This window comes from Petromyzon marinus, chromosome 35 (assembly GCF_048934315.1).
Source record: "Petromyzon marinus isolate PM22_M1 ecotype Great Lakes invasive population chromosome 35, UKy_Petmar_22M1.pri1.0, whole genome shotgun sequence".
Classification (NCBI taxonomy): Eukaryota; Metazoa; Chordata; class Hyperoartia; order Petromyzontiformes; family Petromyzontidae; genus Petromyzon; species Petromyzon marinus.
Genome location: NC_133701.1, coordinates 5,553,523 through 5,566,983, shown reverse-complemented (window position 1 = coordinate 5,566,983; position 13,461 = coordinate 5,553,523). Strand labels below are relative to the sequence as shown.

Genomic DNA, 13,461 nt, shown 5'->3' with positions numbered 1-13,461 from the left:
TAGAGGTCCGTGCGCTCACATAGAGGTACACAGGCTCACGTAGAAAATGACACTCATTATATAGACCTATAAATGTACAGAACACAAAGACAAAGATCCCCAATACAGCCTTTAAAAGACTGTTGTGCAAGCGCTATTCGCGAGCAGCTGTGAAGGCCGGCACGGCACACGAAGGGGGCGGGCGGCCAGCACCATGCCCGGCCGCCTTTGTCTCCCTCGTAGCGATGTTTACTACACAACACTGCACCAGGTACTGATTTAAGGCCGAGTCGACCTAGAGACTTACACAGACACCCAGAGTCACACAGCCTGATCGCGAGGAAACCGGGTTCTCTGGTTTGGCGAGTTGATGGCCTCAGTCCGGTCATCAATGACTGCACAGAGAGAAACATTATTTCTATATTTGGTTTGGCATTTGGCAAAGTTCCAGTTGCGAGGATGACAATATTGCTTTGCCAAATGGAAAAAAAAATCTCTTAGCAGGGCATGTGGGAAGGCACAGCATCACCTTAGTGTGGATAAGGGGTAACCTGACAAGGGGTAACCTTATAAGGGGTAACCTGATAAGGGGTAACCTGATGAGAATTCAGACGTAGTTGTGTAACAGCATCATCCAGGGCACTCTCTCACACAATGTGGTGCACTGCTCAGCCGACGGAATGAGTCGCGTGATAACCACGATACCCAATGCAGCAGCGCAAGTGAAACCAAAACGTAAACAAAAATCACACTTTTAAACTGTTTAAAATGTTTGTGATGTTACCAGGTAATGGCCACTGAGCTATATAGCTCGTTTTCAGAAGCGACCTAGCCACAAATGAAAGCTCAACGACGTGGCTTAACATGTGGGAATGCATTGCAGCCAAATACTATAAACGCACGTTGATTCTAACTGTAGAGGGAAAAACTGAAGTAACCGAATACAAATCCACACGATCACGGGGAGAGAGAGACACATGCAAACTCCAAATATTTAGCAGGCGACAAGGTCGGGATCGGAACCCACTACCTCCTGTATACCAAGCGAGACAGTTAACATTAAGAATTAGTGTCCCATGCGACGTCTTATTTTAGAACAAAGCCGTAACAATAAACGCAACAGCCAGGCGGAATGAGCACGTGTGGCCCGCAATGCATTCATTTCCCAGCAAGTCCTTTTATAGTCAAACTGCCACGCATTTCTTTTCACATCCCAAAGGACTCAAAAATTAAGCAAGTTCCGACCGAGGGGTTTGGGTTTTTTTTCTTTACACAAGAATGTTGTTTGTGTTTGATTTTTTTTTTCTTGCGGGATAAAACTTACAATCGTTGCGGCCTCGTGCCGGCCGACGCAACGCGGCTTAAGCCATGTACAACACGACTTAAAAAAAAAACTCGTTATTATTCCAAATTAGCTTACGGCATGTGATCAGCGCGGCGCGTTCGGACTCGAAATGGTGCACAACAGCAAATGTTCAATTAAACACGCGTTGATTTTTTTTGCAGCGATACGACGCTCCACCCTCGATTCGTGGCGATCGATTCTCCACGCTCCCAACTTGATTTGGCGTTTGGCTATGTACGGCGCGAAAGAAGTTCAGCGTACATACTTTCTGCTCATTCTTGTCTTTTTGAGGAATCGGTGAACAAGCACCACCTTACCCCCCTCCCTCACCACCCCCTCCCTCACTCCCTCCTCCGCTCTCCACCGAGCAAGCGGTAAATAATGAGGGGTCGTATTTAAACTCACAGTGGCTTTGGTTTAAGGCAAACGAATGTATGAAGGTATGTAAAACTTCTTTCGCACCTTACGTAGCCAACCGTGCTAATGGGAGGTTACGAATAAAACCCAAGGAGGCGTGATCTTGAATATAACAAACTTACATTCGGAGTGAGTGACACTGTCATGTATATTACCTGCTGTGGCCATACGGATCACAAACACTGACAAAGAAAATGGAACAAAAGCTGAAAAGTGGGGCAATGAATAACGGGAGAGGTGCATGCTGGGAATACACGCCCGAGTTGGAATCCCCTGCCGGGTTGCCGACTCGGCCAGGAATCAAACTCAGGTCACTCGGTTCATAGCGCAACGCGCTAACTACCATGCCACCACTCTGCACATAGTGTACCACACAAAACGAGAATGGAGGCTGTAGATCTATAGTAGAGAGCGAGACGCAAAGAGACGGATACAAAAAGGGATATAGAGAACTGGGTATGAGGACCCCATCCAGCAGTGGGTAGATCATGGCTGATGATGATGATATAATTGGGAGCAGTGATTATTTACTATGCACATGGTGCGCACGTTTAAAGATAGCAATGGCCATGGTAATGTGGAACTTCCATCAGCGGGTTTGGACGAGCCACAGAATGACGGGGATGGGAAGTACCAAGGAGAGGAACAATACACACAACGGAGTAGGAACAGTACGGACCAAAAATAATTATTCTTGAATTGAATCGAATTCAGAAAGGTTTTTCTACATTGGGAATTTTGGCAAATTCATATTTTATGGCTTTTCATGGGAGGAAAGCAGAGAATATGGAGAAAACCCACTACACACAATCAAATGTCTGTGCATAAGGGCTCACGAACCCACTTTCTGTACTGCCATCTACAAGCCACCTCATTAGGTGATCCACCAACCCTTCCCAACAACACAATGGATCAAAGCCAAGTGGAACAAAGCACAATGGGGTGGAGTGGCAAAAACCACACTTAGCCCATCTTTGTCTCCCCAGTATTGGTGTTTGTACACCGCACCAGTTACTCGTATCAGGCTGAGTCAATCTAGAAGCAGCCCAAGACCAGTTCAGACGTCACTCGCAACTCATTGATGATAGCCGTGGCCAAAAATCAAACCCAGATTGCCCGGTTTGCTGCTCCACCACTCCCCATTTATATACCCATAACATTTACATACACAAAGACAAAGAGCACCCTTCGAGCCTCAACAGACTCAAGTGCTTTTAATGATGACCTATGAAGGTCAGCATGGCACATGGGGGGGGGGGGGGTGGCCAGCACCACGCCTGGCTGCCTTTGTCTCCCTAGTGGCGATGTTTACACACCGCACCAGGTACTCATTTGAGGCCGAGTCCACCTGGGGGAGGCCCAGGACCCATTCTGATAATGGCTACCACTGGTGTTGGTCGTGAGTGGGAATCGAACTCGGGCTGCCGGGTTTGTAGTACCGCACGCTATCCACTGCACAACAGCTCACCATGCAAACACACACACGCTTCTGATTATCACCACGCTGTTCCAGTTAGGCGATAGCTAATCGATTTACTTAATCGAAAATCGAGAGACAACTTCTCAAATGTCTGCACTTAATTCTTGAGATAATCAATTCCAGTGGATCAGACATTTGAAACTAGAAATCCACTGAACAAAACCGCACTTTTTACACAGAGCTCTCAAACCGAACCCCTTTGCCGCCGCCAGTTCCACTCCGCTGCCTTCTTTCACATCAACACAGAGCCCATTTATTTACCCACAACATCCTCAAATAAGTCCAGAGACTCTTCTTTCATGTAGATCCTGCGTTGGGATGTTTGGTCATTTTAATAACGAGTCCGTATTATAAACTCAACTATTTTTTTATTTCACCAGGTAAGGCCCACTGCGCTCTGCAGCTCTTTTTCAAATGCGACCTGGCTATCACAAATGGCTTATCACCCGCAAATTTAGAGCAGCCAAATACTCGAAACGCACGTTGATTCTCAATGTGGTGGCTAAAAACTGGAGGACCCGGAGAAAAATCCACGCAACCACGTGCAGAACATGCAAACTCCAATTATACAACAGGCGTCAAGGGTCAGGATCGAACCCACGATCCCTCCTGCATACCATCCGAGGTGGTTAACATCTCGTCACCACGGCTTTCCTTCCTGGATGTTGGCCGATTACCAAAATCACCGGGCATGTGCCTCAACTCGCACCTCCAATTAGCACGGTTGGCTACGTGCGGTCAGTTATGGGAAGCTAAAGCAGCGGGGTTGTTGAACCTGGACCGTGTCTGGCCGAGTGACCATCCTAATTGGCTGCCATCGGGCAGCAGTGTGCAGCACAGCAAATCGACGGTTGTACTATAAGATAGGAAACTGATATGTTCCCCGCCTGTACAAAAAAAACCTCAATGGCGAGCGTGGTGAAGTATGGACAAATAACCCCCCCCCCCTGCTCCCACAAAACTAGCCAACGCGTGGGTCAACCCTCACACGTTACAGCGGCGGAATGAATTCCTAACTTTCAACCCCTTATCAGTGTCTACCTTATTACAGACAAATTCAGACCTTATTGGTCACCCCGTGCCCCTTATGAATCTCAACGTTCATCCTACAAAGTCCCATCACAAGGAGAGAAACACGAACAAAGGGACACACGAAAAATGTTTTGACCGGAATTGAAAATGACCGCACGCCACGTATGGACCTGAAAACTCAATTTTCCTGCACGAGAATACGGGGCTTAACCCGTGTGGGTTGACAGCTACGTGAATGGCAAAAAGGCCGAGCGTATGGCCGCGCCACGCGTGTGAGTACAACGGCAACCGCAGTACCCGGAGAAACCCTCCAAAGTCGTGCGAAGAGGGAGACGCAGCAGAGTAGCACCAACGCAAATCCGTGGATAAAAGTGCCGGCAGAAAACCGAGCGGCGTCGTTCGTCGCCGATTCATATCGTTTACGATCACGATAGCACGGTGACGTTACGCGATGAGTCCCGAGTGATGAATCGACTGCCTTCGATGCGGGTGCAGAGCTGTCAAGGTGTGTGCATCGCGGACAGATGGCTCAGGCTGTCGGAACGGAGGCAGGGCACAGTGAGGCAGCACAACAAACAGGGCAGTACAGATGACACGGAAGAAAGGCAGCCCTGCAGAACAAACGGCAGACAACATGCAGAGTACAGAGAGTACAGACTGGACAGCCAAGCAAAAGGCAGAATGAGCGGTGGCAGAATAATAAGAGTACAAACGAGATGGGCAGTACAGACAAGACAGCACTAACAATGTGGTAATATAGGAGAGCAAGGCGGTGAGGGAAAGAGAAAGTTCACACGCGCAACAGTAAGAGACACGGCAGTACAGACGATACATTATACTGGTAGGAACGAAGTTGTAAACTGAGTGTACCAGCCTGCAATAGATTAATGTGTCCGTCCGTCCGTCCCCTTTCAATACTTTAACGAAGTGAAATCTCGTGCTGTTGGGTGTAAAATCAGCAATAGACAGCGCAGAGACTTGTCCTACCAGCCCACCCTGCAGGGACCTGTTAAACTACGAAGGCAGTACAGTATGTACTCTGACGACAGAACAGACGATCGAGTGTAAAATGAAGACAGTACTGACGGTATAGGATATACTGTTAAGACAGTACAGCCAATAGAGTTTACACTGTGAAGACTGTACAACCAATATAGTTTAGACTGTGAAGACTGTACAGCCGATATAGTTTACACTGTGAAGACTGTACAACCAATAGAGTTTACACTGTGAAGACTGTACAACCAACAGAGTGTACACCATGAAGACAGTACAGCCAATAGAGTTTACACTGTGAAGACGGTACAACCAGTAGAGTTTACACTATGAAGACTGTACAGTCAATAGTTTACACTGTAAAGACAGTACAGTCAATAAAGTTTACACTGTGAAGACTGTACAACCAGTAGAGTTTACACTGTGAAGACTGTACAGCCAATGGAGTTTACACTGTGAAGACTGTACAGCCAATAGTTTACACTGTGAATACAGTACAGTCAATATAGTTTACACTATGAAGACTGTACAGTCAATAGTTTACACTATGAAGACAGTACAGCCAATATAATTAACACTATGAAGACAGTACAGTCAATATAGTTTACACTGTGAAGACTGTACAGCCAATATAGTTTACACTGTGAAGACTGTACAACCAATAGAGTTTACACTGTGAAGACTGTACAGCCAATATAGTTTACACTATGAAGACAGTACAGCCGATTTAGACCATGAAGACTGTACAGTCAATAGTTTACACTGTGAAGACAGTACAGCCGATAGAGTTTACACTATGAAGACAGTACAACCAATAGAGTTAACACTGTGAACACCGTACAACCAATAGAGTTTACACTGTGAACACTGTACAACCAATAGAGTTAACACTGTGAACACTGTACAACCAATAGAGTTTACACTGTGAACACTGTACAACCAATAGAGTTTACACTGTGAAGACTGTACAGCCAATATAGTTTACACTGTGAAGACTGTACAACCAATAGAGTTTACACTGTGAACACTGTACAACCAATAGAGTTTACACTGTGAACACTGTACAACCAATAGAGTTTACACTGTGAAGACTGTACAGCCAATATAGTTTACACTGTGAAGACTGTACAACCAATATAGTTTACACTATGAAGACTGTACAACCAATAGTTTACACTGTGAAGACTGTACAGCCAATATAGTTTACACTGTGAAGACTGTACAGCCAATATAGTTTACACTGTGAAGACTGTACAACCAATATAGTTTACACTGTGAAGACTGTACAACCAATATAGTTTACACTGTGAAGACTGTACAGCCAATAGTTTACACCGTGAAGACTGTACAGTCAATAGTTTACACTATGAAGACAGTACAGCCGATAGAGTTTAGACCATGAAGACTGTACAGTCAATAGAGTTTACACTGTGAAGACAGTACAACCAATATAGTTTACACTATGAAGACAGTACAGCCGATAGAGTTTAGACCATGAAGACTGTACAGTCAATAGTTTACACTGTGAAGACTGTACAGCCAATATAGTTTACACTGTGAAGACTGTACAGCCAATAGTTTACACTGTGAAGACTGTACAACCAATATAGTTTACACTATGAAGACAGTACAGCCGATAGAGTTTAGACCATGAAGACTGTACAGTCAATAGTTTACACTGTGAAGACTGTACAGCCAATATAATTTACACTGTGAAGACTGTACAGTCAATAGTTTACACTGTGAATACAGTACAACCAATATAGTTTACACTATGAAGACAGTACAGCCGATAGAGTTTAGACCATGAAGACTGTACAGTCAATAGTTTACACTGTGAAGACTGTACAACCAATAGAATTTACACTGTGAAGACTGTACAGTCAATAGTTTACACTGTGAAGACAGTACAGCCGATAGAGTTTACACTGTGAACACTGTACAACCAATAGAGTTTACACTGTGAACACTGTACAACCAATAGAGTTAACACTGTGAACACTGTACAACCAATAGAGTTTACACTGTGAAGACTGTACAGCCAGTAGAGTTTACACTATGAAGACTGTACAACCAATAGAGTTTACACTGTGAAGACTATACAGCCAATATAGTTTACACTGAAGACAGTACAGCCAATATAGTTTACACTATGAAGACTGTACAGCCGATATAGCTTACACTATGAAGACTGTACAGCTGATAGAGTTTACACTATGAACACTTCTTTGGTTCTTTCGGTAAAGTCACGTAGAATGAGAATAAAATAATAAAATAAAACGATGAAATTCTCACGACGTTTCGGCCACAACACAAGTGGCCTTCTTCAGGTGAAAGGAACAAACCTGTCGGGACGACAGAGCTACAAGGTTTGTTCCTTTCACCTGAAGAAGGCCACTTGTGTTGTGGCCGAAACGTCGTGAGAATTTTATTGTTTTATTATTTTATTCTCATTCTACGTGACTTTACCGAAAGAACCAAAGAAGATTAATCCTTGCAGTCACGAAAGCTTTAAATCGAAACTATGAAGACTATACTGCCAATATAGTTTACACTGTGAATACTGTACAGCCAATAGAGTTTACACCATGAAGACAGTACAGTCAATAGAGTTTACACTGAAGACAGTACAACCAATAGAGTTTACACTATGAAGACTGTACAACCAATAGATTTTACACTGTGAAGACTGTACAGTCAATAGTTTACACTGTGAAGACTGTACTGCCGATAGTTTACACTGTGAAGACTGTACAGTCAATAGTTTACACTATGAAGACTGTACAGTCAATATAGTTTACACTGTGAAGACTGTACAGTCAATATAGTTTACACTGTGAAGACTGTACAGCCAATATAGTTTACACTATGAAGACTGTACAACCAATATAGTTTACACTGTGAACACTGTACAACCAATATAGTTTACACTGTGAAGACTGTACAGCCAATATAGTTTCCACTATGAAGACTGTACAGTCAATATAGTTTACACTGTGAATACTGTACAGTCAATAGAGTTTACACTGTGAAGACTGTACAACCAATAGAGTTTACACTATGAAGACTGTACAGTCAATAGAGTTTACACTATTAAGACTGTACAGCCGATAGAGTTTACACTATGAAGACTGTACAGTCAATAGTTTACACTATGAAGACTGTACAGCCGATAGAGTTTACACTGTGAAGACTGTACAACCAATAGAGTTTACACTGTGAAGACTGTACAGTCAATAGTTTACACTATGAAGACTGTACAGTCAATAGTTTACACTGTGAAGACTGTACAACCAATAGAGTTTACACTGTGAAGACTGTACAACCAATAGAGTTTACGATATTAAGACAGTACTGATAGCACAGACAACACAGCAAAGGCAAGGCAGTAGACATTGCTATAAGACAGTACACATGGGATAGACAGTACGGATGAGATAACTCGGTACACACAAGATAAGCACACATAAGAACAGTTAAGTCGGTACAAATAAGATCGCATTAACAAAATAACAGATTATTTAATCGGATCGTCATTAGAAGGGATGGAAGCAAAACAATTTTAATTAAATCAAACGTCAGAGTCCACATTTATATAAAATGTCAAGTGTTTTCCCACTTACACGACAGATGAGCTCAAACCTGTTCGCCTACCGATCACAGTGAACAAAACCACATCGGCGGTCATTCCGCATTCCCATGACGGGGATCAGTACATTCATAAACACAGCTCCACTGCTGGGTTTTTATTTTATTTAAACCCTATAGTGTCACGTAGAATAACCCAACGAGATGGAACGTATTCGTTCGTGAGGCTGGAGAGGATCAGGGGGAGAAGCGTCGATTGGCACCAACAAACTAGTACTCCGTTTTAGTCGAACCCGAGGCTGCTGGTGATTGTGATTTGCGAATGGTGGCTCTTAATTGCGAGCGCGTCGGATGTGTACAGACGAATGCGCCGCGTTATTACATTGTAAGTGTTTCTTTATTGTGTTTAAAAAAAATGTAACACGCAGATGTGAACAGCACGATGCTGCTCATGCGGGGCCTTGCCGAGGAGGCTCGTGAAAGCCAGACGAACATCGTCAACCCCAACGTGAAGAGGTGTGATGATGGTTATGGTGGTGGTGATGATGATGAGGGTAATGGTGACAGTAAGGTGACAAGGTGGTGGTGGTGGTGGTGATGAAGATTGTCGCAATGTTACGGTGATGAGGAATCGCCGATGAGGATGGTTGAAATGTATGATGATGATGATGATGGCGATGATGTAGTATCGTTTGTAAGTTGAGGGTGGGCATGATGATCATCATGATGACGAAGACATTAATGTTTATTATTATAAAGCAGAACATCAATGATGATGATGATGTAGAGACTGAAGTAGCGCCGTCTAAGAGACGGAGATGATGGTGATGAGGTTTAGTATAAAAGGACGATCGGTCAGACGATAGATGATGAAGATGATGATTACAATACTTTGCGCGGTTAGTGTAGATATTGATGATGATGTTCCTGATGAATGTGGTGATGATGGTGACACAGCCCTCGACTCTGGCCGTCAGACCAGGCCCGAGCCAACATCGGCGGCACAAACCCTCGGTACAATAGCAACACCGTCACCACCACCACAACAACAACCACCACCATCACCACCACCACCAACCGAGAGTGAGAGCGAGGAGGAGAGCGATAAAAACGAGAGCTCGGGAAACAGGGCCGCGTCTAAAGCCGCCCTCTTGTCCATCACACGAACCACCACCACCTCCTCCTCCCCCCAAAAAATCTCGAGCGGCATTTAAACGAACCGAACATCATAATCATGATCATCACCGCGTTCACATCACCACCGCCTACAACGTCGGCCCCCCTCCATCCCCCACCATAACAACGAGCGATCAAACGGGAGCCTCCTCCTCCTCAACCACCGCCAATTCCCTTTAAACAAAATCATCAACACCCCTCCTCCTCCTCCCTCCGACACACACAAAACCCAACCTATTATTTAAACGTTGTGTTACAAAAAAAAACACACACACACACGCTCGCCTACACGTACAGAATTCACTGGATAAATATTTATCATCGCTATTGTGCGAGGATGGAGATAGTACGGGGAGGAGGTTGATTGGGGTGGTGGTGGGGAGGCAGGAGGTGGTGGTGGTGGTGGTGGTGGCGGCAACCTTCTGCGTGGTGATGTGGTTGGTAACAAACGCGTCTCCTCACCTTGGGACGACGAGGTGGACGACGAGGCAAGGGAGTGCGAGGCAGGAGACAGGATGTAGCACCGAAGGCAGATTTCGCGTAACCCCCCCCCCCCTTGTCGTAGCGAATGTCTCACTTCCGCCGCCGTGACTGTTAACCCGGAAGCGATGGTGACTGGGAGGGCGAGTGCATTATGGGATACCTTTACTCCCCTAACACACAACACAACACTAAACAATATATATTTACTTGGTAGTTCTTATAACACCACCACCCCCCACCTCCTTCCTCCTCCTCCTCTCTCTCCTACAGCTTATTCCGTACGTGCCACGCACGTCGATGTGACGGGGTCACGGGCACGGCAGAGTAACGATTCATGGCTGTCGCGTTGGGCCCCCCCACCACCACCACTCCGTACTGGGATGGTTTCTCATTTTCCTGAGGATGTTTGTGACCTCTTCCCTCCCTCCCTCACCCCCAGAGATTTTAGTCGTCTTGCATCGCAACGTTTTAGCCCTTTGTTGTTGTTATTGTTGTTGCATTTTTTCGTCGGTTAAAATTATTTAAATGCATTTGCGCAACCACTACCACCACCACCCTCCTCGCCAAGGCCCTTTGTGTTTGTTGCATTTCACGTTGCACGTTGCGCGTGAAATATAATTTGTGTAGAATTTGCAACGTTAGCGTGTTAAGTTCCCCCTCCAACCTTCCGAGGCTGGCTCCGGCTTTAATTCGCGTGGCGATTATCTTGAGCCGCTGCTGGGGCCCTCCTCTAGGTCGACTCGGCCTCAAATGGCTACCCTGGCAAAGTCTCCGGCCTTGACGTGGTTTTCCTGCGGGCCACTCACTCCGTGCCGGCCTTAAGAGGTGCTGGCTGGCTCATGATGCTCGCCAACATCACAGCCCCAACCAGTGTGTTCGGGCTCTACGTTGGAGCGGGGTGAAATCGCTGTTTATCAGTCGAGCGACGGTTCACAAGAGACGGCTGACAACAACAACAATGTTGTTGACGGCGAGTGATACGTTGAAGGGATTGTTGACGTGGTTGATTATTTATTTGAAGCTTTCGTGACTGCAGGAATCCATGCTCTTTGGTTCTTTCGGTAAAGTCACGTAGGTAGAAAATTTATGGTAAAAAAAGATTATGGATTCCTGCAGTCACGAAAAGCTTTATTTTATACCTACGTGACTTTACCGAAATAACCAAATAGTGTGGTGGTTGATGCTAATGCCGTGGTGCAACGACCCCCCCCTCCCAATTAACAAACACAACTCGGCACATTTGTCAGTGACCGCTGTGGCCTTAAAAAAACACGATATACGTAAAATAGGCGACGTTTCGGGCGATGGCCCTACAACGAGTAATTTGTTTACGTTTCTAAAAGTTTAACTTGACCAAGCTGCGAGTGTTTTTGACTCCCGTATGCTACGTATCATAATAAGACGCAATTGTGTTCCTTTAATTTAAAGCAGAAGTTGGGGATGCGTCCTAAATTAGTTTACGCCGAGCGGACAGCCACACGCAGCACTATCAAGAGTTGTAATTTATATCATATTCTTTGGGTCTTTCGGTAAAGTCACGTGGATAGGTTCAAATAAAAAATTAACTACGTTTCGATCAGGCTGAAAAATATTTACCGAAAGACCCAAAGAATATGAATTCCTGCAGTCACGAAAGCTTTAGGTCAAGATTTAATTTATATCAATCAAGGCCGTAGCCATGGAGTCAACATTGGGGGGGACCAAATCTTCCAGGGGGTCTGGGGGTCCCCCCCCAGAAAAAATCTAATTTTGAAAACTAATTTCCTGCCATTTCCTGCCTAAAATATATAAAAATTCACTAACATGGGATGGACTTTTTATTTTTTTACAATAATGTCTAAGAGTGCATTGTATTACATTGCTCTGTTTTTTACTTTTTTACCTTTTCTTGTTTCATTGTATGTAATGGCAGAGATTAGGGATTAATAAAGTACAACCATGACCACATTCATATAAACAGAAATCTATTTTATAGAAATATATTGGGGGGGGGGACATTTTGAGCACATTTGAATATTGGGGGGGATGTGTGTCCCCCCAATATATATTATTATTACGGCCTTGATATCAATTAACCTTTACCTGCATCGAAGCGAGATTACCGTGTGTGCAGATTGGGGAGCGGTGACGATTATCTGAACCGGTCCTGGGCCTCCTCTAGGTCGACTCAGCCTCAAATGAGTACCCGGTGCAGTGTGTAGTAAACATCGCCACTGGGGAAGACAAAGGCGGTCCGGCGTTGTGCTGGCCACCCACCCCCACGTGTGCCGTGCCGGCCTGCGTAGGTGCTACTCGCTAACAGCACTTGCCCCAACAGTCTGGTCAGGCTACACGGGGGACCTTTGTCTACATGCAGAGTTAAACACTGTGAAGGTCGCCTCGGCCTCAAATGAGTAACATAACTTGGTGCGGTGTGTTGAAATATCTCCACGAGGGAGACAAAGGCGGTCGGGCGTGGTGGTGGCCACCCACTCCCCCTCGCGTCCCCTTACCCCCCTTTATAGGTGCTCGCTAACAGCGCTTGCTCCCGAAACTTATGTCAAGGCTTTAACACTGTTTAGGTGAAGATCTTTGTCTTTGCCAACATGCACATGACAACAAGGCTGTAATTATAATATATATTGGGGGGGGACACAATCCCCCCCCCCAATATATTGCTATATATAAATTGCTATGCTATGTAAATAAAAAACACAATTTGCTAAACCTTGGCCACAATATCTGGACTTGTCTTCATATAAATCAATGCATAGATTTCTGTTTATATGATTGTGGTCATGGTTGTACTTTATTAATCCTTAATCTCTACCATTACATACAATGAAACAAGAAATGGTAAAAAAAACCAGAGCAATGTAATACAATGCACTCTTAGACATTGTAAAAAAAAACAAATAAAAAGTTAATCCCATGTGTTAGTGTATTTTAATATTTTAGGTAGGAAATGAGTTTTAAAATGTAGATA

At 44.7% G+C, this 13,461-nt stretch overlaps 1 protein-coding gene across 5 annotated transcripts in view; it reads right to left on the bottom strand.

The window, feature by feature from the left end:
* The window catches only part of GNG7 (G protein subunit gamma 7), a 267,648-nt gene extending 257,021 nt beyond the window's left edge, over positions 1-10,627 (bottom strand). For 3 of the 5 annotated variants that reach the window (XM_032966122.2, XM_076071873.1, XM_032966123.2), the window contains exon 1: positions 10,476-10,624. The gene's annotated coding sequence lies outside the window, so the exon portion shown is untranslated. Of the gene's footprint in view, positions 1-10,475 lie in introns of all 5 variants that reach the window. The other 2 variants (XR_012945978.1, XR_012945977.1) reach the window with 1 other exon arrangement.
* Positions 10,628-13,461: the final 2,834 nt, after the last annotated feature.